We start from the raw sequence: 6537 nt of genomic DNA on the forward strand, positions 1-6537 counted from the left end.
AGTGAGAAATTCACTCTCTTTATTCTCCAAAGCTCAAATTGACTTATCTTCAACGAGTGGCGTCAATCTGACTTTGTTCGAACTTATCACCCATTGGTGTGGCGTTCTTCATACCGTAGGTTCCTATTTTGCTAAATAGAGGGTCTCGGTTTTTATCCTATTTCCATTTCTTTCTTTGAAACCTTAAGCCCGGGTCCTTATTTGATAATAAGGGTTCGATCTTATTCATCGAATTACCCAGCAAACAACAACCCATTAAACTCCTTTGTTCCTAAAGCCATCCAACTTCAAACACCAAGACTTGAATTTGATTCAATTCCGATACTACCTAATTTCGATTGGGAAAGATTACGACTCGTCTTTACATCCGAAACGAGCTCGTATCAGCGTCTTTCCGAGTCTTTTCCGAACTTATCACTCCCTAAACCCGAGTGTGGCGTTCACCTTTGATACCTTTGGTTCATACTTTACTAAGTATCGGGTCAAGGTCCTTATCAACCATTTCCAACTCAATTTGGTCCTATAAGTTTCGGGTCGACACTTTTCTTTAGTGTTGGTTCACTCTTGACCTTTTTGAACCATTACCATTTCGTACCAAATCCCAAATACCAAAACGTACCAAAACCAAATACCCTTTCTTAGTTATCCGAAACCGAACTCTTCCATTCTATTCATGCCATTTCGACCTAAACTAAATCCACATTCAACCTTGCACGAACTTATCTTACTTCTTTATACACAAATATATTCTATCTTCTTCTTGTCTAATATACTTCTTCGTTTACGATCGGGAACTAAACGACTCGGGTTCAACTACTAAACCGAGGTCATATCACAACCCAAGCTTAAGAAGGTGATGGGCTCAAATCAAGAAAATCAAGATTCACTTTCTTGTTTTCAAGAAAATCAAGAAATCGAATCTTGGCCCAATTTTACTGTTCAAAGCAATTTCAAGAATCAAGATTTCAAATCTTGGAAATCTTGGTCCAAGAAACCGAATCTTGCAGCCAAAGCGCGTTGGATCTCCATTACGAGTGTTAACGACCCAATTTCAGTAGGAGATGGATCACAAGCCCAAATTCTTAAAGGCGAGGCCCAATAAGCAAATTCTCAGCCCAATCAAGAAATCCATACATATTTAGTTGAAAATCTGGCCAAAATGTCAAAGGGCCCAATTTGTAAACATTTTAGTTGTTTAAGTTAATTTTTAAGTTTTAGGAATATCACATGTTAAATTCAGCCCAAAACAGCCCAATAGGATGCATGGCCGAATTTTCCTTTGTTTTTTTTAATTAAGTTTAAATTTTTTAAGTTTTCTAATTAGATTAGGATTTGTTGGAGGCCTATATAAGCATTGGCCAGCCACCCTTTGTAAACATCTGATTATTATTTTTTTTCTATCAAATTTCAGATTTGTTGAGTGCAGAATTTTCTTTGGGGTTTTCTCCAAGAATTCTCTCTTGAGTTTTCTTTAGAAGTTGTTTTAACAATCTTTTGATTGTGGGAGCCATCTTCAACCTTCTTCTTGCCATCGATATTCTTTGGAGGGGAGATTAGAGCCGTTTGAAGGAATTTGTGAATTCTTTCGGGAATTCAAGGGTTCTTAGGACTTTTCTTTATTTCTTGCTGTTTCGATTTGTTTCTTTATTCCTACTTGTGCCGATTCATCATCTAATATTTTGCTGTTCTTGTTTGTGTTTCAGCCTTGATTCAAACTCCAAGAACTCTTCATTTAATCGGTTCTTTTATTGGCCACATATAATCGACTCAAAATTCCCCAAAATTTAGGGTTCTTGCCGTTTTCTATTTCTTCTTGTTGGGTGAAATTCGGCTGCTGAAATTTGGGCAATTCATATTGGGTGTTCAATTGGACCGAATCGCAACTTAAATTCCCTTCTTGAACTGTTCAATTTCACCTATTTCTTTCTTTCTTTTTTTGCCGCCCAAATCCCTAATCTTCCAATTAAAAAATCTGATTGTTTCAATCTACTTACTGTTTTGGTGTTCTTGGCAGATTCGACTTGTGGGAGTTCATTCTTGGGAATCAATTTCGTGTTCTTGGTTTCAAGAAACCTCTTTCATAAGTGTTTCGTTCCTTGATTAGATCTTGCTGATTTTTAGGGTTCTTATTCCAGATTTTAATTTTCCAGATTTAATCTTGTTCTTTGTTTGATTTTAGATCTGTTCGTTTAGAGCTTTCGTAGGAGTTTCTCGTGACTTGGCAACTCGATCTTGGTCCGCGCGCATTCCGTATCAGCTTTGCAGGCTCGCTTAACCAGCACCACGAACTCTTTTATCTCAAGTATGCCAACTAACAATTTAATGTCTTCGTTCAGCCCATCTTCGAATCTTTTACACATTATGGCTTCGGTGGAAACACACACTCGGGCATACTGACTGAGTGTCACAAATTTTTGCTCATATTCTATCACGGTCATTCGACCCTGTTTCAGCTCCAGAAATTCATTTTGTTTCTGATCAATAAATCTCTAACTGATATACTTCTTACGGAACTCAGTCTGGAAGAATTCTCAGGTCACTCACTCTCTCGAAACCACTGATACTAGGGTATTCCACAATTGATATGCTGTGTCTCGAATCAAAGATATGGCACACTTCAAACATTCATCTAGAGTACAGGATAGCTCATCAAACACACAGATAGTATCATCAAGCCATAACTCAGCCCGCTCAGCGTCATCATCATCAGTAGCTTTAAACTCTTCTGCCCCATGTTTTCTGATTTTATCAACAGGTGGCTTATACAATCTCAACAGATCACTTACTTATGGTACAGTAGGCATCGAAGATGGATTAGTCAGGGGTGGAGGTTGTTGTGTAGTCGGGATAGTTTGGATGTACTGAGTAAACCAGTCATTCATCATTTGGTAAAAGGCTTGTCTAGCCTCTCCCTCCTGGTTACTCGAAATCGGTTGAGAATCAACCGGCACTGTCCCTTGTGTAGGAGCAGGCGCTACACTCTCGACATCATCAGCTACAGCTTTGTCGGGATCCATTTACTATATGGAAACACATTTTCAAATGTCAGAAGTCATCACACTATCGCAGTATATAATATGGCATGTATAACTAGACTCACACACACTACGTTAGTCCTCGAACTGACTAAACCATAGCTCTGATACTATTAAAATGTAACACCCCTAGGTCGTATCCGTCACTGAATTAGGGTTATGAGGCATTACCGATCATACTATTGTTCATAAAAATATTCATTATAAATTGCAATTTGAGATCTAGATCACATATATGCTTATAACTAAATCAAATATCAAATCTTAAAAATTTTAACATGCACAATGCAGCATAAATAATGTATAACCCAAAATGTATATATATACATATTTTAAACATTTTATCCATATACAAAACATGGAACACATCCATAACTTCATTATTGAATATTAGACTTGTTTTATAAAAGTCAAGCGTATGCACAAATTTTACATCAATTAAAACAAATGTCATTACCAACCTCATTGTTAATTTATGCGACATTATCATATGGACTCATGTACCAATACAAGTCATTTTTACACATTCATAAATGTACCAATAACTAACAAATCTATACAACCATGCACATATACACATTAACCAAATATAAGCGCCTATATATATATATACCTAATAAGACATGTAAGAACTCTACTAATAGATTATAACTGTATACTAATACAAGATAACCTTTAAAAAAAACTAAACAAAGTTTCTTATGCAAATCCAAATTCCACTAGGTCTATTTATCAAAATAAGTAAATCAAGCATCAAACATAACTTTAATGTAGTCCACTAGTAGACACTGAATCTACCTCATGCAGTTATAGATGTTTTCAATACATTATACCATTGCCAAACCTACTAATGATGCCCATATATATTATATGAAACTTACCTAAAATAAAGATCACATTTAATATAAAATATATACCAAACATTCGACCAAAATTTATCCATCAAGCATATACAATATTTATCAATGAAAAGGCTCAACAAACATTTAACTAAAAGCATATAAAACTGAACTTAAACATGACAAGTAAACCATTTTCAGAACACGTTATATCTAACACAAACATTATTCATACATGGCATGTAACCATAAAACCCAAGGTGAACGTAAACTGAACTTAACATGACCAATTTAAAAAATAATAATAAAATTTTAGCCATTTTCGCAATACTTATACACATAACTAACATTCAGCATTTTCAAAATATAATCCAGCCTATACATGCCATAGTTCCAAAATGCAACTTAATAAATACCAAAAGCGGTCGATAGTGTGATAGACTTTGCTGATGATCCCCGAGCTTGTAGCTTGAATCCAAAATCTATAAAACAGAAACAAATATGCACATAGTAAGCTATTATAGCTTAGTAAGCCATAAGCAAATAAACAATCTAGTGATATAACCAATTCATTTTAAACTAAACCGAATTATACTAGCATAAATATACTTAGTCTCAACCTGCAAATTTCATAAATGATATTTTTATTTTTATACAAAATTCCCACCTTGGCCGAATGCTCATATAACCAATTAAGTAATTCACATTACACTTACAAGGCCAATATATCATAAGAATAATCAAATATACTTATACTCATAAACACAACTCAAGCATCATAATATATCATCATGTACACATTACCTAAATGGCCGAATACACATGGTTACATCTATACACATATCACATATCATTTTGAAGACAATCACAATATATCTATCAAGATCGAACACACTTTTATAATTATACACATTCTATATTTACCTCATAAGTCATTTGTATCAAACATTAAGTGCTTACTTATCATATCACAAGTGATAATAACCTATTCCATACCTGGTCATTTAGCTTATTCAACATGTACGTTCACACCTTATCGTAGCCCGATAAACCATTTGGATTTGGTAGGACACTCGGATAAACACACATGATACGAGTCACAAAGGCCCAACCCAAGCTTAAGAAGGTGATGGGCTCAAATCAAGAAAATCAAGAAATCAAATCTTGGCCCAATTTTACTGTTCGGAGCAATTTCATGAATCAAGATTTCAAATCTTGGAAATCTTGGTCCAAGAAGCCGAATCTTGCAGCCAAAGCGCGTTGGATCTCCATTACGAGCGTCAACGACCCAATTTCGGTAGGAGATGGATCACAAGCCCAAATTCTTAAAGGCGAGGCCCAATAACCAAAATCCAGCCCAATCAAGAAATTTCTTCATACTTAGTTGAAAATCAGGCCAAAATGTCAAAGGGCCCAATTTGTAAACATCTTACTTGTTTAATTTAATTTTTTAATCTTTACGAGCATTACATGTAAAATTCGGCCCAAAACAGCCCATATAAGTGCATGGCCGAATTTACCATGTTATTTTATTAATTAGGTTTAATTTTTTATTAGTTACTTGTGAGATTAGGATTTGTTGGAGGCCTATATAAGCATTGGCCAGCCACCCTTTGTAAAAACATCTTATTATTATTTTTCTATCAAATTTTAGATTTGTTGAGTGCAGAATTTTCTTTCGGGTTTTCTCCAAGAATTCTCTCTTGAGTTTTCTTTAGAAGTTGTTTTAACAATCTTTTGATTGTGGGAGCCATCTTCAACCTTCTTCTTGCCATCGATATTCTTTGGAGGGGAGATTAGAGCCGTTTGAAGAGATTTGTGAAATCTTTCGGGATTTCAAGGATCTTTAGGACTTATCCTTTAATTCTTGCTGTTTTCGATTTCTTTCTTTACTTTTCTTTGCTTATACTTGTGCCGATTTCTCATCTAATATTTTGTTGTTCTTGTTTGTTTTCCAGCATTGATTAAACTTAAGATCTCATCGTTTAAGTTGTTCTCCTATTGGCAGCACCCATTCGAACCCAAAAATCCCCAATTCCTAGGGTTTGGCCGATTGGATTTCTTTCAATTTGGGAATCAATTGATTGCTGGAAATTGGGCATTCTTGGCCGAATCAATTCCTTGGCAGATTCGCATCTTTTCTTTCTTCTCAATTTCGTTTGATTCATCGATTCTATTTCTTTTCTTCTTGCTGCTCTTTTAATTGAATTTGGGAATTTTAAATTCAAATCTGATTCGGTTTAATCTTAATCTTTGTTTTTGATTCCAAATCTGTTCGTCTAGGATCTTTCGTAGGAGTTTCTCATGACTTGGCAACTCGATCTTGGTCCGCGTGCAACCCTATATCATTTGGTATCAGATTTTGGGCGTTTTGGGTGTTCTTGGTTGATTTCTAAACTGATCTCTATTTTTTTAAAGCACAAACAGCAGTTTTACCCAGAAAAATTGTTCAAAAAAAATTCATTTGAGTGGGTAAACGTTGTCCAATTGATCTGAAATTTTACATACATGTTTTTGGCACTGTGATTGAATATAAAAAAATTATTCCCGCAAAAAAATCAGTCAAAAAAGTCAAAAAAAATAAAAAAATACGAAATTCAATAAAAATTTAAAAAAAGATTCAGAGGGTTGAATTTGGTGCCCAAAATTTCAAGATCAAAAAC

This window comes from Gossypium hirsutum, chromosome A04 (genome assembly GCF_007990345.1).
Source record: "Gossypium hirsutum isolate 1008001.06 chromosome A04, Gossypium_hirsutum_v2.1, whole genome shotgun sequence".
Classification (NCBI taxonomy): domain Eukaryota; kingdom Viridiplantae; phylum Streptophyta; class Magnoliopsida; order Malvales; family Malvaceae; genus Gossypium; species Gossypium hirsutum.